Source organism: Pan paniscus, chromosome 12, assembly GCF_029289425.2.
Source record: "Pan paniscus chromosome 12, NHGRI_mPanPan1-v2.0_pri, whole genome shotgun sequence".
NCBI classification, from domain to species: Eukaryota; Metazoa; Chordata; class Mammalia; order Primates; family Hominidae; genus Pan; species Pan paniscus.
Window position 1 is genome coordinate 115,411,650 of NC_073261.2, and position 24,067 is coordinate 115,435,716.

A 24,067-nucleotide genomic window follows, 5' to 3' on the forward strand; every position below is an offset into this window, starting at 1 on the left:
CCCCTCTCCCACCTTTGGGCCTGCGGGACCCCAGAACTCTGATCTGTCGTGGCTCTGGTCATTCAGGTCCCAGCTCAAACCATTCTTTTTAATGGCTTTCTAATAACCAGGCCTCCATCTAGCTTTCTGGGAGACTTGGTCTCATTCCTCTGTTTTCTTCATAACATTTAAAAGTCTCCAATTATCTTGTTCATTCTCTGTTTCCTGCAGTAGAGTAAAAGGTCATTGGCGCATCTCCAGCTAGAATGGCTCCTGGCATGTGGTAGGTGCTCTGTAAACAGTTGTGGAAGAAAGGAAGGAAGGAAGGGGAAAGGAAGGAAGGAAGGAAGCAGGAAGGAGGGGAGAAAGGACAGAGGGAGGGAGGGAAGAAGGAAGGAAGAAGGAAAGAAGAAAGAGGAGGAGGAAGGAAGGAAGAAAGGTGGGGAGGAAGGAAGGAAGAAAGGTGGGGAGGAAGGAAGGAGGGAAGGAGGGAAGGAAAGAAGAGAGGGAGGAAGGAAGGAGGAAGGAGGGAAGGAAGAAGGAAGGAGGGAAGGAAGGAAGGAGGGAAGGAAGGAAGGGAAGGAAGGAAGGAAGGAGGGAAGGAAGGAAGGGAAGGAAGGAAGGAAGGAGGGAAGGAAGGAAGGAGGGAGGGAAGGAAGGAGGGAAGGAGGGAAGGAAGGAAGGAGGGAAGGAAGGAAGGAAGGAGGGAAGGAAGAAGGAAGGAGGGAAGGAAGGAAGGAAGAGAGGGAGGAAGGAAGGAAGAGAGGGAGGAAGGAAGGAAGGAGGGAAGGAGGGAAGGAAGGAGGGAAGGAGGGAAGGAAGGAAGGAGGGAAGGAAGGAAGGAGGGAAGGAGGGAAGGAAGGAAGGAGGGAAGGAAGGAGGGAGGGAGGGAAGGAAGGAAGGAAGGGAGGGAAGGAGGGAAGGAGGGAAGGAAGGAAGGAGGGAAGGAAGGAAGGAGGGAAGGAAGGAAGGGAGGGAAGGAAGGAAGGGAGGGAAGGAAGGAAGGAGGGAGGGAAGGAAGGAGGGAGGGAAGGAAGGAGGGAAGGAAGGAGGGAGGGAGGGAAGGAAGGAAGAAAGGAAGGAAAGGAGGGAGAGAATATCCCCACACATGATCCTTCGCTGTTGATCCTTGCATTCTAGGGAGTTGGAAGGGAGCTAGAAGTCGGGACCAGCATTCCCCTAGCAGCAGCGCTCCCTCCTGCAGCATCCTTGCCGTACTTCCTTCCTTCCTTCCTTGCCATCCATCCATCCTTCCTTGCCGTCCTTCCTTCCTCACTGTCCTTCCTTCCTCGCCGTCCTTCCTTTCTCACCTTCCTTCCTTCCTCACCATACTTCCTTCTTTTCTTCCTCACCTGCCATCCTTCCTTCCTTCCTCACCGTACTTCCTTCTTTCCTTCCTTGCCTGCCTGCCTTCCTTCCTTCCTTGCTTCCTTCCTTCCTTCCTTCCTCACTGTACTTTTGCTGCACCGTTTTCATCACTTCATGTCATGCCAGTGCTCTCCCTTTGGAAATACTTTTCTTAGACAGGAACAGACACACCACCCTGAGCCTCAATGAGTGGCCTCAACTCTGACCCTTAGAACCACTGAGAACAAGACTCCTCACTCATGATAGCTCTCCAAGTAATTGAGGATGTCTCTCAGCACCCTAAGGAGGCAACTTTTCTCCAAGATGAGGCCTCATCTCTTTCAACTTTCCTCCCATGACATGGCTTCTGGATGTCTTGCCTTCAACTGTTTATATCAGGAGCCCTAGGAACACTGAAGAATTTCAAGGATGTCCTTTAGGGTGTCTGTGAAACCCTTGATACTGGTGGTATGTTCCCTGCAGGTGTGCATTTTGGGGGTGGGGAGAGACTCTGTAGGATTCAAAGGACCCTTGACCTCAAGTGGTCCAGAAGCCCTTCTCCCTCTATCCTGTCTTCCGGGAGCCGTGCACCATCTATCCTGTCTGCCAGGAGCCGTGCGCCATCTATCCTGTCTGCCAGGAGCCGTGCGCCATCTATCCTGTCTGCCAGGAGCTGAGCGCCATCTAGCCTGTCTTCCAGGAACCCCGCGCTATCTAGCCTGTCTTCCAGGAGCCCTGCTCCATCTAACTTGTCTTCCTGGAGCCCTGCTCTGTCTAGTCTGTGTTCTAGGCCAGAGTCGCTCTACCTAGCCTGTCTTCTAGGAGCCCTGCTGTATTTAGCCTGTTCTCCGGGCCAGGCCTGCTCTCTGCAGCACACAGTGGGTATTTTTCTCCTTCATAATGACCGCCTACTCTAGGTAGCACTTTCTGATTTAATGACTCACTTTCACGTTTGGCATCTCACTGAGTACTCGTGATTCTGTTCATTCAGTGTGTCTAATTCTCCTTCTGTGAACAAAGAAACAGTGTCCTAAAAGGGTGTGTTTTCTACATTTTGAGGCTGTTTTTTTTTTTTTTGAGAGGGAGTCTGGCTGTGTCACCCAGGCTGGAGTGCAGTGGCGCGATCTCCGCTCACTGCAAGCTCCGCCTCCTGGGTTCATGCCATTCTCCTGTTGAGGCTGTTTTTTGATGTATCAGCTTCATGACTGTTATACCTTCTGCTGTTCCATCATTACACAGTAAGTTTGTTGGCTTATAAAGCACAACTTTTTGTTTTTGTTTTTCCTGTTAATATATTTACATAGCTTTTCTTTTGATAAGTATTCGTGTGCTATATTTTTTCCCATCAGTTTATTTTAAATCTGAATCCTTAGTTTTAGTTGTGTTTCTTGCAAGCAGCATAAGGCTGTTCTAAAAAAAATTCAGCCAGAGAATTTCTGTCATTTAACTAGCAATTGTTTTCATTTACATTTATTATAATTACTGATTCCTTAAATTTTCCCTCAATCTTATGTTGTACTTCCTGTTTACTCTGCTTTTTGAAAATTCAATTTCCTCTTGCTATTATTATTATTATTATTATTATTATTATTATTTTGAGATGGAGTCTCGTTCTGTTGCCCAGGCTGGAGTGATTATTATTATTATTATTATTATTTTGAGATGGAGTCTCGTTCTGTTGCCCAGGCTGGAGTGCAATGGCGCAATCTTGGCTCACTGCAACCTCCATCTCCCACCTCAATCAATTCTCCTGTCTCAGCTTTCTGAGTACCTGGGACTACAAGCACACGCCACTATGCCCGGCTAATTTTTGTATTTTTAGTAGAGATGGGTTTCACCATATTGGTCAGGCTGGTCTCGAACTCCTGACCTCAGGTGATCCACCTGCCTTGACCTCCCAAAGTGCTGGGATTACAGACGTGAGCCACTATGCCTGGCTTTTGCTATTATTCTGAAAATTATAAACTGTATTTCTCTTTCTTATCTCTTTGAAAATTGCCAATTTTTTAGTGGTGTTTGAAAATTCAAATGTGTGTACTTAATTTCTGCAATTCTACAATTTTTCTATCCTCCCATTTTGTCTGAAATACAAAAATTTTAGAATGCTTTTACTAGAATCACCTTATCCTATTTTGCATGTTATTTTTGACCAATATTTTAGTTTCACCTTGTTTTTATTTCACCTTAAATTAGTTATGTGTTTTTTCTAGTCAGTGATTTTTTTTTTTAAACTTTATTGGTATATTTTTTACCCCTTTCTTTGCTCATCTCAGGCCTTCCTTCTGGGTTCAATTTTCTTCTTTTTGAAGCACTTTCTTAATAAACTTTTTAATTGAAGATCTCTTAATAAATTCATTTAGTTTCTTTTTGCCTGTAAATATCTTTATTTTCCCATCATTCCTGAATGATAATTTCAGTAGACAGGCAGTCAGTCCCACTTTGACAATAATTTTGACTTACTGCTTTGAAAGCAATATTCCTTTGTATTCTGGTTTCTGATACCCCTGTGAGAAGTCAAGCTGTCTGCCTGCTATGCAGTGTTCTGAAGCGGTCTGCCCTTTCTGGTGGATTTTCAGTGTGTGCCTTTGTCTTTGGTCTATTGTAGTTTCATTGTGGTGTGTTCAGGTGTGGGATCGTGCTTTAGGTTGAGTTCCTGAGTCTGAGGATCAGCCCTTGGCATATGGGCTCTCCTTCACTTCCTCTATTTGTTTCCTTCCCAGACCATCAGATGTATGCATGTTGGTCCTTCACCTTTTCTTTGTTTCTCTCTTTTTTTTTTTTTGAGACAGAGTCTCACTCTGTTGCCAGGCTGGAGTGCAGTGGCGTGATCTCAGCTCACTGCAACCTCTGCCTCCTGGGTTCAAGCGATTCTCCTGCCTCAGCCTCCCAAGTAGCTGGGATTACAGGTGCCCACCACTAAGCCCAGCTAATTTTTGTATTGTTAGTAGAGACGGGGTTTCACCATGTTGGCCAGGCTGGTCTTGATCTCTTGACCTCGTGATCCACCCGTCCCGGCCTTCCAAAGTGCAGGGATTACAGGCGTGAGCCACCGCGCCCGGCCTCTTTGTTTCTCTTAACTTGCTTTCATATTTGTTCCGAGTCTTTGTCTCTCCATGACTCATCCTGGGCATTCTTTAGCTAGATCGTTCAGTTTAGTAATTTATTTCCTCACATCTATCAATCTAACTTGTGCTTTAACTTTAAAGTCTTGAATTTTAATTTTTAAGTGTGTGTATTTATTTTTTCTTTAGAGACAGGGTCTCACTATGTCACCCAGGGTGGAGTGCAGTGGCTATTCACAGGTGCCATTATAGAACACTCCAGCCTCGAACTTCTGGGCTCAAGCAATGCTCCCGCCTCAGCCTCCTAAGTAGCTGGGACTAAGGCACGTGCCACTGTGCCCAACTTACATTTTTTATTTCTAAACATTTTAATTGTTTTCTCCTCTCTTATTTACTTTGTCTTTTTCTTCTGTGTCTTGTCTGCATTTTTGAGAATGTCTTTAAACATTTTAAGCATTCTTATTTGTATTCTGTACCTCAAGATTCCATTGCCTGGAAGCCCTATGACTGATTTCAGGTAACTTGTGCTCATGACGGGTTCCTCTGCGGACTGTGGGCCAGACTTCCTGGGTTTGAATCTCAACTTTTCTTCTTTGCTGTGTGTTCTTGAGTAAGTTACTTATCCTCTCTGTGCCTTCATTCTCTCCAATTCCTAATCCAGGAATATGAATGACATTAATAAATAATAATGAGAATAAAACTACATACCATTAGAAGAATGTGTGAAGATTAGGTGGGACAATACAGGTCAAAGATTTATTTATTTTATTTTTATTTTTTTTGAGACAGAGTCTCGCTCTGTCGCCCAGGCTGGAGTGCAGTGGCACCATCTTGGTTCACTGCAACCTCTACCTTCCAGGTTCAAGTGATTCTCCTGCCTCAGCCTCCCAAGTAGCTGTGATTCCAGGCACCTACCACCACACCTGGCTAATTTTTGTATTTTTAGTAGAGATGGGGTTTTACCATGTTGGCCAGGCTGCTCTTGAACTCCTGACCTCAGGTGATCTGTCCTCCTCAGCCTCCCAATGTGCTGAAATTACAGGCATGAGCCACTGTGCCTGGCCCAGGTCAAAGATTTAAAACTGTGCCTGGCACAAGTTAAGTCTTCAATAAAGGTTAATCTTTTTTTTTTTTTTTTTTTAATTGAGACAGAGTTTTGGTCTGTTGCCCAGGCTGGAGTTCAGTGGCGCAATCTTGATTCACTGCAACCTCTGTCTCTCAGATTCAAGTGATTCTCCTGCCTCAGCCTCCTGAGTAGCTGTGGCTACAGACACACATGGCACCACGCCTGGCTAATTTTTGTATTTTTAGTAGAGCCAGGGTTTTACCATGTTGGCTAGGCTGGTCTCGAACTCGTGACCTCAAGTGATCTGTCTGTCTTAGCTCCCCAAAGTGCTGGGATTACAGGTGTGAGCTACCGCGCCTGGCCAATAAAGGTTAATTTTATAGTACACAGCTGGGCTTTATCTTGGAAATCCTACACACCTTGGTTTGAGGACGTGTTTCTCCAGAGAGATTTTACATTTGTTTTTGTCAAGCATCTGGGGGACTATCAACCTAAGACCACTCTTAGCTAATTTCTTGACTTTGGTTTCCCAGACCAAATGGTATCAATTCAGACCCAAACCCAATGAGGCCAGGTATGGATTCTCAGGGGATGCTCTATCCCACTCAGAGCCCAGGAGTTGAGACACATGTTTCCTTGTCATTTCTTTTTATTAATTTCTGTTTTACCTCATTCTATCACTGAGGGTATGGCCTCCAAGGGTCCTGCATTTCTAGGGAGTCTCACTTCCAAGTCCCTGCCTCGTGCAGGCCCCGGGTTTGGTGTCCAGTGCCCGGATGGCTGTGGAAACTGAGGCTCTCTGTTCCTGAGCTTGGCAAATATCCCAAAGGGCAGCAGCTGAATCCGCAGCTTCTTCTTTGCTTCTGTCCGCTGGAGCTCTCTTACTGATGTGTGCCCCGCTATGTATTTAACAGGATATTCGGGATAAATTTTCCAGGATTTCTAGGTGTTTTCTGGCCACAGGATTTTCAGATTTTGTAGATTTTCCTCTTGCTGGAAATAAAAATGCCCAGAGAGGTTTTATAACTGACTCAAGCCCATGCATCTTGGACAGAACAAGAGCCCAGTCCCCTTTAATTACACCGTGCTGAAATGACATGTTAGCTAGCCTGTGGGTAAGAGTACGCTTTCCATTAGGCCTTTTGAGATGCCGTGTTTAGCTGACAGACCCCAGCAGCACCTTCATGGACCTGTAGACACCTGGGGGATTGAGGCTGGGGAGTGTGGTGTGGAGACTTCAGGGGACCTCAGCCTTACACTGAAGCCTTCTGTTACCATCTGACATTGCCTAGCTCTAGGCTCCTCCTCCCCTTTCTCCTCCTCCTTCTTTTTCTTCTGTTTTTACAAAGAATTGTGGAAAGATGTACATTTTTTTTTTCTACAATAAAGACGAGAACATGAAGCCCATAACATTTTCCAGGGCTGTTGATCTAACGACCTTGTCAAAGTGAAAGGCGATCGGTCCTCAGTGACCACGTGCTGGTTCCCAGCAATTAGTTTTTTTCCCCACCTCCTTAATCATTTGAAAATTACTTAAGGCCAGGTGCGGTGGCTCAAGCCTGTAATCCCAGCACTTTGGGAGGCCAAGGCGGGTGGATCACTAGGTCAGGGATTTGAGACCAGCCTGACCAACATGGTAAAACCCCGTCTCTAAAAATACAAAAATTAGCTGGGCGCAGTGGTGCATGCCTGTAGTCCCAGCCACTTGGGAGGCTGAGGCAGGAGAATCGCTTGAACCCAGGAAGCGGAGGTTGCAGTGAGCAGAGATTGTGCCACTGCACTCCAGTCTGGGTGACAGAGTGAGACTTCATCTCAAAAAAAAAAAAAAAAATTACTGCATACTGGAATTTTGCTCAAAATTGGTCAGGCTTGCTGGTTTGTTTCTATTTTTCATTTATTTATTTTTTTGAGATGGGGTCTCACTCTGTCACCCAGGCTGGAATGCAGTGGCACAATCATAGCTCACTGCAGCCTTGACCTCCTGGGCTCAAGTGATCCTCCCACCTCAGCCTCCTGTGTAGCTACAACTGCATATGTCCATCATCACGCCTGGGTAATTACTATTATGTTTTAATTTTTTGTAGAGATGGGGGGGGTCTCACTATGTTGTCCAGGCTGGTCTCAAACTCCTGGACTCAAGCAATCCTGCCTCAGCCTCACAAAGTGCTGAGACTATGGGCATGAGCCACTGCACCAGGCCTAGTTGGTTTTTAGAATTCACCTTTCCTCTGTTTTTGAAAACTGAGCTGGCATTTCCTGTCTTCAGACTACTGGCCTCTTTTCTTTCGTTTTTTTAAAAACAGAGTCTCACTCTGTCCCCCAGGCTGGAGTGCAGTGGTGCGATCTTGGCTCACTGCAACCTCTGCCTCCCAGGTTCAAGCAATTCTCATGCCTCAGCCTCTCGAGTAGCTGAAATTACAGGGGCCCACCACACCTGGCTAATTTTTGTATTTTTAGTAGAGACAGGGTTTCACCATGTTGGCCAGGCTGGTCTCAAACTCCTGACCTCAAGTGATCTGCCCTCCTTGGCCTCCCAAAGTGCTGGGATTACAGGTGTGAGCCACCACGCCCAGCCTCTCTTTTCAATTCTCTTGATTTCTTAGGTGTTTTTGCATTTGACCTGTGCCGAGGCTCTCACGTTCTTTCACTTTCCCTGGTTAGAAATTTTCTAGTTCTGAAAGTGTAAACCTAACTAAAGTGACCCAGAGGTTTCTACCCTCCCTCTCTTATCTGAAGATTGGAAATCCTATGATGTGAGGAATATGGTCATAGAATTCATAAATCAAAGTTGAAGTAACTTCGGCAGACCAGTCAGATGAGCTGGTGAAGACCCAGGACTGATCTGATTAAAAAAATCAGCCCCCCATGTGGAATGAATAGGGTTCAGGTGAAACCTCCAGACCAGAAAAGGGGAGAGGGAGGGTCCTAACTCCCAGGCCGTGTGCTAAACACGGTACAGATCCACAGCCTCCAAAAGTATCGGGCATTGTATTGTGGCCCGAGTTGTACTGGGGATAGCTGCCTCCAACTAGTTTAGTAACCTATGGAGCTCAATAGTTGTTCATTTCACAATCAGGTGCCTGCCTCCCTTGGGCCTCCCTGCTGCGCCTGGCCACGTGGAAACCCCTGTAGCTCCCTGGCTGTGCAGGAGCAGCCACAGTGTGCCCCTCCCAGGACCACCATCCCCCTCACTGTCTCTGAGGCACCTGCGTGGACCGGGTCTGGATTGAGTCTCATTTCTCTGGATTCCCACGGCAGCTGGCGGCTGCCTCTCCCACACCCGTCACTCTGTGTCATGGAAAGCTGTGTGTTTGTCTTCATTCCCACCGAGTCTGAGCCACTCGAGGTCAGGGCCATGACCGTGAGCTGCACGTCCTCAGTGCCCAGTGTGAGCCGTGTACAGTAGAGGCCGACTGACGTCTTGGAGGCAGAAGTGAGTACGTAACTGGCAATTGCTTAAAGTCGGCTGGGCCAAGGTTTACAGACCGGGAGGATCACCAGACGCGGGTGGGGCACAGTGGGGTGGGGGGAGGTTCCCAAGGCCGCTCATCAATGGAGTCTGGAGGTGGCTGCCTAGGGGTAGCCTCTGAAACGTTCTGGAACAACCTCGTCCTGTCACAACGTGGCTATGAGGGGACCCTCACCTGGAGGCCTTGGGTGATGTGTTTGTTAGTTTCACAGCCACACATCAGCATGGGCCTGTGTCCCCCAACCCACGTGTCAGCATGGGCCCGTGTCCCCCAACCCACGCTTCAGCATGGGGCATGTCCCCCAGGCCACGCGTCGGCATGGGCCATGTCCCCACATAGGTGAGTCCCTGATGCAGGTTGGGTCCCCGGGGAAGCTCACTCAGAGACAGAAGAGTGTTTATTGGTGGCGGGGCAGTGCTCTTGGGTTTAGGGTCTGTGAAGGGAGAGAAGGAAGGCCAGTGGGGTAGAGGGAGTCATCGGGCAGTGATGCCCTAACCGCTGGTCCCCGGGGAAGCTCTGGAGCTGGCACACCCCTTCAGGGTCGTCCCGAGTGGAGCCTGGGGCCAGGCCTTTATCCACCGTGTGGGCCGCCACCGGGTGCAGGTGCCCAGGAGGGGGCGTGTTATGGGTTGAATTGTGTCCCTCCAAAAAGATACGTTCAAGTCCCAAGCCCCGCTACCTGTGAATGTGACAAATCCACTGTAGAAACCAGCATTCAGATCTCATCTCTGCACAGCCGAAACCAGCATTCAGGTCTCAGCTCTGCACAGCCGAAACCAGCATTCAGGTCTCAGCTCTGCACAGCCGAAACCAGCATTCAGGTCTCAGCTCTGCACAGCCGAAACCAGCATTCAGGTCTCAGCTCTGCACAGCCGAAACCAGCATTCAGGTCTCAGCTCTGCACAGCCGAAACCAGCATTCAGGTCTCAGCTCTGCACAGCCGAAACCAGCATTCAGGTCTCAGCTCTGCACAGCCGAAACCAGCATTCAGGTCTCAGCTCTGCACAGCCGAAACCAGCATTCAGGTCTCAGCTCTGCACAGCCGAAACCAGCATTCAGGTCTCAGCTCTGCACAGCCGAAACCAGCATTCAGGTCTCAGCTCTGCACAGCCGAAACCAGCATTCAGGTCTCAGCTCTGCACAGCCGAAACCAGCATTCAGGTCTCAGCTCTGCACAGCCGAAACCAGCATTCAGGTCTCAGCTCTGCACAGCCGAAACCAGCATTCAGGTCTCAGCTCTGCACAGCCGAAACCAGCATTCAGGTCTCAGCTCTGCACAGCCGAAACCAGCATTCAGGTCTCAGCTCTGCACAGCCGAAACCAGCATTCAGGTCTCAGCTCTGCACAGCCGAAACCAGCATTCAGGTCTCAGCTCTGCACAGCCGAAACCAGCATTCAGATCTCATCTCTGCACAACCACAACCAGCATTCAGATCTCAGTTCTGCACAACTGTGATCACTATTGAGAGCAGTGACTGTTACATGGGTTTAGAGACACCTTGTGGGGGTTATACGACCACGTATTACTGTGCAAAAAGACGTCACTCAAGCCCATTAGTGCAGAGGTTCCTTTAACTGTGGAGGATTAAATCAAGGAATCAGAGATTGTTTACGCTGGAAGGGACTTTGAGGTGTTCACTTAATTGGAAAGCAGGTCATCGTGGGCCCTCCATGGGTGTTGGTATCCACTGAAACTCCAAATCCCATCCAGGGGAGGCTGACACAGGCACCAGGTGTAAGGCCCCACCCCAGCTGGGCTCCCCTCTGCGGGCAAGCCTGGGGCCTGGCTGGGAAGCCCAGCATGGTGCGTGCGAATGCTGTTGGGGGGGCGCCCCAAACTCCCCCTCCAAGACAGCGGCACAGGCATCGCCTCCCAGGACTCACCTGGAGGGGGCTGCCTGCCGTAAGCTCATGCTCCTCCAGTGCCACCTGCTTTAGTGGCTGATTGCTATTCCAGGTAACGTCAGGGCCACCTGCCTGATTCAGGCTGCTGTGCAGCCGCCCAGCCTCAGAGCTGCCTGTGAGCCTGGCTGAGGCCTTTACTGCTCATTCCCACTGCCCTCACCCCTGGCGGGGGCTGGTCTCCAGGGCACCCCCATAATCCACTTGCACCCAGATCTCCGTCTCCGAGCGCGCTCCAAACCCAGCCCCAGCATGTGGACAATGGCATCCTTCTTGCACATGCTGGGGTAATTGATGGCTGTATCTGCTCCGAGACGGCAGAGTGGGCTAGCTCCCCGCCCCAACAAACGGCCCTCTGCGCCCTCCACACACACTCAGCATAGGCTCAGCAGCGTGGGGAAGAAGAAAGCCGCTCTGCTCCGTGCTCTGGGTGCCCAGCCCTGTGAACAGCACGGGGTGTCCCCACGGCTCACTGTGCCTCCTCCTGGCCCATGTCCACTCCGGCATGCTGTTCACAGACACGGCCCAGGCCTCTGTCCCCACAGCTTTATTATTTTTTAAATGTTATCAGTTATTTAATTAGGTTCTTAAGAAATTTAGAACACCAATTTGTGAGGATAAATTCCATTCCTCAGAGCAAACACAGATCTCAGGTAGCCCTGGAGCTAAGGAATAACTTTGATTTTTGTAAAATCTGTGAGTCCACAGCTTTCTGATCAATCTTGCGCTGCCCTGTGATCTCGTATTTCTCTTTTTCTGTGTCAAAGATCTCACCTTCCTGGTGTCTGGGCTTCCGCAGCTGCTGGTTCTTGAAGCAAGCATCAGTGAGATGTTTTGGGATTTTTACATTGCTGATGTCAGTTTTGGTTGAGGTGGCAATGACAAAGGTCTGGTGTGTTCTTCGTAGAGGAACTCGATTGAGGACCAGAGGTCCAGTCCTAAGTAACAAGTCGCTAGCCAGCTGCTTCAAGAAAACCACCCTCTTGCCTCTGTGGCATCCAGCGAAGATGATTAGAATGGCTTCGGGGGTAATGCTGGCTCAGTTTTCTCACGTGCTGACTGAAGGTTTTTTTGCCATGGCTCAACAGCTTTCGAGGCGCATCTCCAGTAGGATAATATCTAGGCATTTTGTTAACCACCCAGGACCACCGTTCTTGTCACCACCAACTGGTTTGTAACAGTTGCAAGAACCTTCTCCTTCTTCTTTTCAACCTTGGACTTCGCACCTGAGTACTTCCTCTTCCACGTGGCCTTCCTGGAATACAGGGCAGGTTGGGAATACCTGCCAACTCCTCTGACAAGGACGGGATTGAGGCTGCAATGGGGCTTCCCCTTCTTGAGTTTTTCAGTCTTGAGGTGATGCCTTTTCACCTTGCCACCAGCATCAGCCTTCTTTGCTTCAGGTTTCTTCTCTTTAGTATCCGGCTTCTCAACTTTTTCACCTGCCATCTTGCAAGATGGGAAAGAGCTTTCCTACAGCTTTGCTTCCAAGGCAGGAGCTGAGCTTTCTTCTCTGCAAAGGGCCTTATACAGAATGTTCTCTGGTCTTCTTTTCTTCCTTCTGCAAACTCTTCTCCAAGGGGCCAGATGCTGGAGATGATGGGACTGTCTTTTAATCTAGGGAGGGGTTATCATTAGCCTGTGGAGCTAATTACATGAATTCTTAAAGCCCACATGAGCACACTGCACCCAAGGTGCAAAGAGAATGCAGCCCCTTTGTTTCTACTGGCTAGCATTGTCTCTTGGGGATGCCACAGTCTCTTGACGGACACGTGGTCAGCACTGCAGACCTCCCTTCTTCCCCTCAGCCCCTGATCCTCTCTGAGTGGGGGTGGTACATGTGGTGGGGGAAGGAGAGCACCTGGTCTCTAGGCAGGTGGCTGTTCTGCCCTTGGGTGGGCCCTGGCTGCTGGAGGCTTAGGTGGTGGGTCTGTCTTGTCCTGCCCCTGGGCAGCCTGGTGGGCTGTTGCGGAAGCCTGTGGCTGCTGTCATCTGTGGTCTGGAGAGCTCAGCCGTCCACCCTGGCTGATGATGTCCTGGCTGCTCTGGAGGTGCCCTGACGTCTGGTTGGAACTTCTGTTTGATTCTTGGCGCAAACAGTCCCATTGACTGATTGCGCCCTTGGCTTCAGAGTCCCTTTACCCCCATGAAAATGACTTTCTCTGACAGGTCCCCATGCCTCAGCTAATAGATACCTAGGGGTTCCTGCCATAATACATGGAGCTGGGCAGACCCTGAGTGTCACCTTGGGCTCTTTTTGAGTCTCCGTATTTACCCAGCTGCCCTGGCCTGGGTGGAAGTTGGGAGTCCCAGAGCCACTGGGGTGGGGCCCGCAGGCCGGGTGTTCTTGGAGTCCCCATGGGAATCAGGTCGAGGCAGGGCCCTGCTTTGACCTCTCCCCATGCTGCTTTATGACCCTCCTGGCTTGGAGAGCGTGGGCTCAGGGGGAGAGGGGACACCAAGGGTTGCTGCCTGTGCCACCTGCCTCTACCCCACTCTTCCTCAGCACCACCTGGTGGGAAGGCTCCGACGTCCTGTTTCCCCCAGGTGGCTGAGATATTCTCCACTCCACATCTTTCTCCTTTCAGGAGCAGGATCTTCCCCAACCCTGCCTTGAGGCCCAGATGGCAGTCAGGGATCAGGTTTAGGGAACCATTAACACCCAGTGTGACGATTTCAGATCCTGCTCCCATGACCTCCACATCCCCTAGACTGGAAGCTTCCTGAGGACAGGGCCCTGCTGTCCTTTCTGTTACTGTACCCCCAGCACAGGCTGGCACCAAATGAAAACACAGACTTACACATTCTCCTAGAAAACTCCAGACAGCCCAGTAAGGCCTCTCTGGACCTCATCGGAGATGTGGGAAACACTCTTTGAGAAACACTGCTCCAGACTTTCCTGTGAGTCCCCGAATGATACTGATTTCACCTGCTGCTGTTATTTAGATGACTGCAATACACTAGATGATGTGGTTGTAAAACTTGGCACTCTCAAATAGAGGTCAAGTTCAGGAGTCAATCCAGAAATGCTCTTCACAGTGTGCAGTGTCACTGGTTGTAGCACACTGAAATCACGACCAATAGAAGGCAGGCTTTGGGAGAACCCTGCATGTGTCTGAAGTTAATGAAGAGGAAAGCAAATGCCTGACCGGCTGTTCTGCTTTGGTTCCCATGCCCACCTGTATTTCTAGAGGGTGGGGTTGTCAGGCCCAGGGCCTGCGGGCCTTGAGGTCACTCTGTTCCTCAGTGCAGGGGCTGCTCTCCCCACAGGGCAGCAGCAAATGAGGAGAAACAGAGCCACCCCCACTGCCACCATGTGCTTTACACGCATCACCTCACTAAGTTTTCCCAACCAGCTATGGGCAATAAATGTTATTGCATCCCATTGAACAGGTAGGCAAACTGAGGCTCTGGGAAATTTAGTGATTTTGTTTAGATCATGCAGCCATACAGTTTAGGGGATGTGGAGGTCATGGGAGCAGGATCTGAAATCATCACACTGGGTGTTAATTGTTCCTTAAATCCTGATCCCTGACTGCCATCTGGACCTGGAGGCAGGGTTAGGGAAGATCCTGCTCCTGGAAGGAGAAAGATGTGGAGTGGGGAAAATCTCAGCCACCAGGAAGAGAAATGGGAGGACGGAGCCTTCCTGCCAGGCAGGTGGTGAGGAAGAGTGGGGTAGACCAGGCGGCACAGGCAGCAGCCCTTGATGTGCCAAGGCTGGAGCGTGAACTGGCTCTTGCAAGAAGAGGTCCTTTGAGGACCCTGTGGCCCCAGGACTTTCTGCAGAAGTGGGTGCTCTTCGCCAGAAAAGGAAAGGTGCATGATTTTGAGCAGCACTGGGCTTTTCCAGCGCCAAGAGAATTTCTCCTGAGTTTCAGATGAGAGCCTTTCCGGATTCTTCCTCGAAGCCCTACTGGGGAGAAGTGTGCCACTGAGCTGATGGGGGGATGCGACTTGGGGGATGGAACGTCAGCTGCCATGTCAGTGCCAGGGGCACTAGGCTGGCAAGAGAGCCACCATTTCTGCCCAAGCACTAGCCAGGGGATGATGGACATTGTGACAAAGAAACAAGGACAGTTGGGTGTGACAGTGACAATGGGCTCTCTGTGTGCCATGACATAGCAGGAAAGGCCAGGCCAGACTGACTGTGGATGTCTGATGGCTTTGAGTGAACTCAACAACCATTGACTGGGTGAAGAATGGGAAGGGCACCAGCTGAATCCTGAGGACCATCATCTGTTGAGCACCCACTGCCACCGTGTGCTCTGCATGCGTCACCTCACTTAATTTTCCCAGCAGCCATGGCCAGTAAATGTTATTGTATCCCATTTGACAAGTAGGCAAACTGAGGCTCTGGGAGATGTAGTAATTTTCTTTAGCTCATGCAGCCATGCCTTACACAAGGGGTGCAGGATTTGAATTCTGTGCTTCTGTAACAGGGGTATTATCCCTGTGAGGCCACCTAATAAGAGGCATGCTGTCAGAAAAGAAAATTATGACCAGGCTACTGGCCTCTTTTCTTTCTTTCTTTTTCTTTTCTTTCTTTTTTTTTTTTTTTTAAAAAAAAACAAAACAAAGCCAAAAAAACAAAAAACAAAAAAAAACAAGAGTCTCTGGCTGGGCACAGTGGCTCACACCTATAGTCACAACACTTTGGGAGGCCAAGGCAGGTGGATCACTTGAGGTCAGGAGTTCAAGACCAGCCTGGCCAACATGGCAAGATCCTGTCTCTACTAAAAATACAAAAATTAATCGAGTGTGATGGTGTGCACCTGTAATCCCAGCTACTCGGGAGGCTGAGGCACGAGAATCACTTGGACCTGGGAGGCAGAGGCTGCAAAGAGCCAAGATTGTGCCACTGCACTCCAGCCCAGGGAACAGAAAGAAACCAGGTCTCAGAAAAAACAAACAAACAAACAAAAAAAGGAAAATTCAGAAGTGGGACTGAGTGATTTTCATCAATTACTTTGTTTATTGACACACTTTATTTGACACACTTTATATTGACACACTATATTTGACACTATATTTATTGAGCACTGTTATTTGCTAAATTAGGAAGACAGATAAAGGCTCACGAAAGAGGAGTTGGCCAGGTTTGCAGTGGCTTCTCTGGGGTCACCAGCCAGTTAGGGCAGCACGAGGACCAGAACTGGGGGCTCCCAGCACCTGCCCTTCAGGGTTTTCAGGAGGCCACGTGCTTCCATGGAAGAGACTGCTTCCTTTTCCGATGGGATTGAGACTGAAGGTTGCATTCCCTGCGTCCTGGTCACGAACATTAAATGTAACACAATGACATAATTATAGAAATGGATAACACCCCAAGCCTCCTTAACCACCTGTTCTAATCATCGACAGCCCAGAACACATTGTAATAATTTGTCACCCATTTTTAAGGTACAATGCACTAACTCTTAATAAAGCGAGAGATGAGCAAATAAACATGCACGCCAGTCTGAATGCTATAATTAGAACTACCATTTGGTTAAAGAAAAATGGAGACGTTTTAATTTCAGGCCTCTGCTTGAATTCCACTTGAATGTGAAGTTGCTGCTAGGGAACAAGCCACGTGTGTGAACACATCGAGTTCTGAGGACACGGTGGCATCTTGAGAAGGTATTTGTTTGTGAGTGAGGCTGGGGTGAGCTCTGTACATGACTAGATTCTTAAGTTCCGTGTTTATCTCCCAGGGCCAATCTAACATGATAATTAGTATTTTTCAGATATTCCTGACAGTTACTCAGGATGATGATTTCACATAAAATTTCTAACTCTATTGATGTAACAGGTTGGCATCATTCTTTGGCACCAATGGGTTGGGTGATGATAGGATGAACACAAATTATTCATTCATTTAATAAATAATTAGGACATACGTGTCTGTTATTTCCAGGGAAGCCAGGAAGTGTGTTTTCCTCGCTGTCTTCACAAAAACACCTCAGGCTTCTGTTCTGACCACTGAGTTAACATTCACAAGAGTGACTCCTTTAGGCCCGGTCAGTCCAAGTGCTCAGCAAAACTGACCAGAGCAATCCAGAAACAGAAACCTGCTCTCTCTGCAGTGTCATGAGTCAGCTAGATTTTAGACTTCATTCCTTCTTGGTTACTCAATTAGAGAAATTTCAAACTCCTGAGCCGCAGGGAGGATGGGTACTCGCTGCCTATGCCCATCAGAGGGAGGGAGTAGGATGATTTCAGGTAATCAAGTTAGTGTACTTTGAAAATCAACCCATGCAGAATAAGAACCTTCTGGAGAAGAGACCACACCCCTGGTGGGCCTCCGCCAAGGCACTCAGTTCCCTGGCATCGGTGAGTGCTCGGTGGAATGGTGGCCACTTCCAGCACTGGCCACAAGCCAGGCACTGTGCTAAGCTCGGAGGCCTCCAGCACCACCGACGAGGAGGGTCCATGCTCTGAAACCTCCACGTGATGCAGCCACCAGCATCACCTGGAGGACCCTTTAAAATGCAGATTGCAGGGTGCCCCCAGACAGAGCTGCCAAACTTAACAAACAAACATTCAGGACATCCGATTAAATTTGAATTTCAGATAACGAATTATCATTTAATATAAGCATGCCCCAAATATTGCGTGGGTAATATTAATCATCTGTCTGAAATTCAAATTTAGCGGATGACCTGTAGTTTGTCTGGCAGCTCTACCCCCCGGGTTTCTGAAATGGCAGGTCTGTGCTGGGGCTTGAGGATTTGTATTTCCAGTAAGTTCTCGGGTGATGTTGATGCTGCTGGCCAAGGCCACACTTGGAGAACCACCGAGGAAGGTAATATTATGATCCCCACTTTATGGTGAGTCAGATGGGGCACAAACAGGCTAAGCAACGTGCCCAAGGTCACAGCTCTGGCTGGGACCCGGGGAGCCTGGCTCCCAGGTCTGCTTGTTAGCCACGGTGCCACCCCACCCAAACGAGAGGTGTTTCTCAGAAGTGGTGCAGCACCCCTACCCTCACCCCCACCCCCACCCCCACCCCCAGGCTGTCTCCTCACATGCTTACTCCCAATGTATTCTGGAGGTAAAGCCAAAATGGTTATTTTATTTTATTTTATTTTGAGATGGAGTCTTTCTCTGTCACCCAGGCTGGAGTGCAATGGCGTGATCATGGCTCACTGCAACCTCCGCTTCCTGGGTTCAAGCAATTCTCCTTCCTCAGCCCCCTGTGTAGCTGGGACTACAGGCATGTGCCACCATGCCCAGCTAATTTTTATATTTTTAGTAGAGGTGGAGTTTCACCATGTTAGCTAATCTGGTCTTGAATTCCTGACCTCAGGTGATCCACCCACCTTGGCCTCCCAAAGTGCTGGGATTACAGACGTGAGCCACCCTGCCCAGCCGAAATGCTTATTTTAAAATGCAAGTTGAGGCTGGGTGCAGTGGCTCATACCTGTAATCCCAGCACTTTGGGAAGCCGAGGCGGGTGGATCACTTGAGGTCAGGAGTTCGAGACCATGCTGGCCAACATGGCGAAACCTTGTCTCTACTAAGAATACAGAAATTAGCTGGGTGTGGTGGCACACACCTGTAATCCTAGCTACTCAGGAGGCTGAGGCATGATAATTGCTTGAACCCGGGAAGCAGAGGTTGCAGTGAGCTGAGATCACGCCACTGCACTCCAGCCTGGTGGAGAGAGTGAGACTCTGTCTCAAAAAAAGAAAAATAAAAAAGTAAATGCAGGTTGAATTATGCTTCTCCTTCACTGAAAAGTGGACAATGACATCCATGTTCATCAGTAAAGCCTACATCCTGACTGTGGCCGTGACGCCCCCTCTGGCCTTATTTCCCCCATTCATGCTTCTCCAGGCACACTGGCCTTCGTGCTGCCTTTGAACATTTCAGGCAGACTTCTGCCATAGGGCCTTTGCACCTGCTGTTCCTCTGCCTGGAATTCTCTTTTTCAACAAGCCCTCATGGCTCCCTCACTGCATTCAGGTCTCTGGCACAATGTCACCTCTTGAGAGTTTTTCCCAGTGATCCAGCTGAGACAGCAGCTTTCTTCATCACCTTCTAGCACCTCATCCTGCCTTTTATTCCTTTGCAGCACTTATCACCCATCAGCTGACATTCTACATGTATATACTTGCGTGTACACCTGTTTATCTGTCCTATTTATCTCCATCCACTAAAAGGTAAGCTCTGTGAAAGCAGGTCATTTGTTTTATGCACTACCTGGAACAGTGCCTGGTAATAGATGGTACTCAAAAACCAAGACTGGATTAACTGCCTGTATCAGGCGCAAGTTCACCTGTTGGAATTCAGTGTCAAGACGCTACCCTGCCCTTGTGGAGCTCAAGCTAACATGGAAGAGAGATGCAGAAAGATACAGTTATGCAACAGTGTGGCAAATGCAATACTGAAGATCTGCTTGGGCGCAGCTCTGATGTATCCATCTCAGTTTGGAAAATGGCTCACACTTAAAGCTTTTTAAAAATGAGGTTAGTAGAATCTCAGTGAGAAAGTTCCATCTTTACTGCACAAGACCATCTTTCAGCAGAAATCACATGGTGAGTTTATTCCTGAACCTCTTATGCAAGAAGTGGCGTATCTGGAACATACTGGGATTGGCCACCCAACTGCCCATCCGTTCTCTTTGTGGCCAGGAGAACCCACATCCTGTCGCAGAGGTGAACATTTTAGACACTCTCCTTCTTAGCCCCCAGTTACAGTTAGGGCCTGGGCATGAGAGCTCCTCCGCCCAGTGGGACCGGATGGGGAGTCTCTGGGGCCTTTTAGGAAACGCTCCCTCCCTAATTCAAAGAGCTGTACTGGAGGAAATGCCCCCTTCTTTAAGTGGACATTGTCACATCTGCAAGTGGTGCCCAGAAGCGCAGAAGCCACATTGGAACCACGAGGTGACAGGTGAGGGGCTCGGTGACTCTGCTGAAGGTATCAGAGTGGAAAGGTTCCCCTGAACCCAGCCACCCCCAACGCCCTCGTCTCTGAACCTTTTATGATGTGTGACAAGAGGCTGCTGGTGTTCTACGGCCACTTTCCCAGGGTTCCTGTCCCTTGTGCTGAGGCATCCTGCCAGCCCTGGTAGGAGAGCCCCCCACCTGCCGACCTGGGCTGCTGATGCTGTGGACCTGGGGGAATACTTTGTATAAGAAGTTGCACACCTGGGATGCACAGGGATTGGCCACCCACCTGTGATGTGCAGAGAGGCTTTCCAGATCATGCCTGTGAGCACAAAGGGGGAGGAAGGTGGCCAAAGCTTAGGGAGTGGCTAACTGGTTCTCTGCAGCAGGGTCCGGTTCATTTTGCTGCCTCCCTAGCTGACACCTAACCGTACCCCGCAGACCCTCTGGAGGAGCCTGGCACGCATCTGACGCTTCTCACTAAGGGGCCAGTGAGACTGTGGCTAGAGGCAGGCGGCGAAAGAGAATGATCCGGATGTTTCCTCCTCCTGTGACGCCCAGGTTCTGCGCTTCCTTCGCTCATCCACTCTTGCTGGGAATCCAGTGCCTTCTGTACATCTTGCAGTTTAATTAAAGCACAGAAATTCTATCAGCTGATTTTAAATGAGAGTGCCCTCCTCAATGGCTTAGGCTTCAGGGTTTTTTCTGACCCTGGGAAGGACTTAGTCCTTCTGTTCCCCAGTGCTGCAGCTCTCTGCTCTCTGTTTTGTGATGGGAGAGAGGGGATTTAAACTCTGCTCATTTTAATGGGTAGAGTCGTTTCTGGGCTGGTGATGTGGCCCCCTTTGGGCAGAAGCATGCCTCCACAGGATTCCCTGTGCAGCTCCACTGAGCACCGAGCTGGGGGAACAGCTCAGGGGTGACCCGGGAGGCCATGTTGTCTTGGAGACATTTGGATCTCACATGTCCCAGGATGCAAGTGTGAGGCCCCTGCCGTCTGTGCTCCTGAGCATCTGGTGTCATGGGTTCCATAGATGTGGAGATGTCCAGCTGCTGCCACAGCCAGAGTGTGACTGGCCCTGTCCTCATGGCCTGGTGGCAGTTTAGGTACAGGAGTGAGCTCCTGGAGGCCAGGGCCTGTGCAAAAGCTCCTTGCATGACCCAAGGGTGAGGAATATTGAGTGGGTGAAGAATAAACACAGTGCCTGGCACACAGAGTGCAATGAACAATTCCTAATTGACTTAAATGGCTAAGCCAGGGGGAGCTGGGTATACCATAAATCCTACAATAAAAATGTGGCTTCATCCAACAGAAAAACCATGGGGTGATGCTGATTTATAATACAATCTGTTTCACTGTGGGATTCTTTTTCAGTTGTTGGCTCTTCTAAACACATTCTAAGCAGGATTTGATCAGTGCATTGATTTTTTGTTTTTTTTTTTACATTTTAGGAATCCACTTACTGCACACGGTGAGGTGCATCAGCAGGGACTCAGGCCTGCTGGGGTTCCTCCCAGGCTGGCTACCTCGATCCATCACCCCATCCCTCCAGACTCCAGAGGCTCTTTATCTGTCACCTGCTGAGTTTGCCTCTGGTGCCTGTTGTCTGCTTGGGCTGCCTTCCTTGCTTTAATCTTCTCTCCCAGAGACACAGAGTTGAGAGAATACGTCCTTGTTTGCCTGCAGTTTGCAGCACATGACATCCCTCATTCTTCTTTCTCTGGGCTCCACTGCACGAGGAGGGCTCTTTCCAGCCTGTGCAAGTGGGCATGGAGCTGAGGGAGGCAGCAAGAGCTGCTGAAACAGGGAGAGCTGTCATATACATGCCTTGAGATTCACCCATTTCAGTGCACGATTCAGTGGCTTTGGTATAGTCACAAAGCTGGGCAGCCATCACCACTGCATAATTTCACATTCCCATCATCCCCAAGGAAGGCTTTTTCCTGTTTTCCCCTTCTTCCCTCCCATTTCCCCTTCTTCCCTCCCATTTCCCCTTCTTACCTCCCCGCAGCCTCTGGCAACCATTAATCTACTTGTCTTTTTGGATTGCCTAGTTTGAATGCTTCGTATAAATGGAATCATACACTATGTACTTTTTTATCTGGCTTCTTTCTCTTAGCATAATATTTTCAACATTCCTAGGCTGGGTGCCATAGCTCACTTGTAATCCCAGCACTTTGGGAGGCTGAGGCAGGTGGATCACTTGAGGCCAGGAGTTTGAGACCAGCCTGGGCAACATGGTGAAACCCTGTCTCTACTAAAAATGCAGAAAAAAAAAATTAGCCAGTTGTGGTGGCACACACCTGTAATCCCAGCTACTCAGGAGGCTGAGGCATGAGAATGGCTTGAACCTGGGAAGCAGAGGTTGCAGTGAGCCGAGACCACTGCACTCCAGCCTGGGTGACAGAGCGAGACTCTGTCTCAAAAAATCTCAAAAAAGTTATATTAATATAAATAAATTATATATAATATAATATTTATTATACTATATTATATAATATATAACATATATTATATATTATACTATATTATATAATATATAACATATATTATATATTATACTATATTATATAATATATAACATATATTATATATTATACTATATTATATAATATATAACATATATTATATATTATACTATATTATATAATATATAACATATATTATATATTATACTATATTATATAATATATAACATATATTATATATTATACTATATTATATACTATATAACATATATTATATATTATACTATATTATATACTATATAACATATATTATATATTATACTATAATATATACTATATAACATATATTATATATTATACTATATTATATACTATATAACATATATAATACTATATTATATACTATATAACATATATATTATACTATATTATATACTATATAACATATATATTATACTATATTATATACTATATAACATATATATTATACTATATTATATACTATATAACATATATTATATATTATACTATATTATATACTATATAACATGTATTATATATTATACTATATTATATACTATATAACATATATTATATATTATACTATATTATATACTATATAACATATATTATATATTATACTATATTATATACTATATAACATATATTATATATTATACTATATTATATACTATATAACATATATTATATATTATACTATAATACATACTATATAACATATATTATATATTATACTATAATACACACTATATAACATATATTATATATTATACTATAATACATACTATATAACATATATTATATATTATACTATAATACATACTATATAACATATATTATATATTATACTATATTATATAATATATAACATATATTATATATTATACTATATTATATAATATATAACATATATTATATATTATACTATATTATATAATATATAACATATATTATATATTATACTATATTATATAATATATAACATATATTATATATATTTATTATATATTATATATAATTTATTATATAATATATAACTATTATATAATCTATATGTGATATATATGATGTATAATATATTATATATTAATTATATATTTATTATTTATTTATTAATTATATAATTATATATCTAATATAAAATTAATTATATAATATATAATTAATATATAATTATATATTATATAATTAATTTTATATTATATAATTTATATATTATATAATTAATTATATAATATATAATTTTTATATATTATATAATTTATATATTATATAATTAATTATATAATATATAATTTTTATATATTATATAATTTATATGTTATATAATTTATTATATAATATATAATTTATATATATATATTTTATATATTATATAATATATATATTATATAATTTATATATTATATAATATATATATTATATAATTAATTTATATATTATATAATTTATATATAATATAATTAATTTATATATTATATAATTTATATATTATATAATTAATTTATATATATTATATATATTTATTATATTATTTTAATTATATATATTTAAGATTCCTCCATGTTGCAGCATGTTTCAGGACTTCATTCCTTTATATGGATGACAATTCTCCACTGTATGAATATACCACATTTTTTAAATCTGTTCATCAGTTGATGGAAATTTGGTTTGATTCCTTATACTTTTTGGCTATTATGAATACTGCTGATAGAGACATTCATGTGGAAGTTTTTGTGTGGCCATGTTTTCAGTTCCGTTGGGTGTATACCCAGGAGTGGAAGTGCTGCTGGGTCATGCAGTAACTTTATGTTCCACATTTCAAGAAACTGCCAAACTGCTTTCCACAGTGACTGTGCCATTTTACACTCCCACTAGCAA

The 24,067-nt window shown here is 46.2% G+C and overlaps 1 long non-coding RNA gene and 1 pseudogene across 1 annotated transcript in view; one reads left to right on the forward strand and one right to left on the reverse strand.

Moving 5' to 3' along the window:
• The first annotated feature begins 1,042 nt into the window (after positions 1-1,042).
• LOC129392968 (uncharacterized) overlaps positions 1,043-24,067 on the forward strand; it is a 90,391-nt gene continuing 67,366 nt past the window's right edge. Inside the window, exons 1-2 of the long non-coding RNA XR_004669699.3 lie at positions 1,043-2,564; positions 8,531-8,887. This is a non-coding gene — a long non-coding RNA (uncharacterized LOC129392968). The remainder of the gene's footprint in view (positions 2,565-8,530; positions 8,888-24,067) is intronic.
• On the reverse strand, positions 10,331-17,811 carry LOC100968073 (large ribosomal subunit protein eL6-like; annotated as a pseudogene).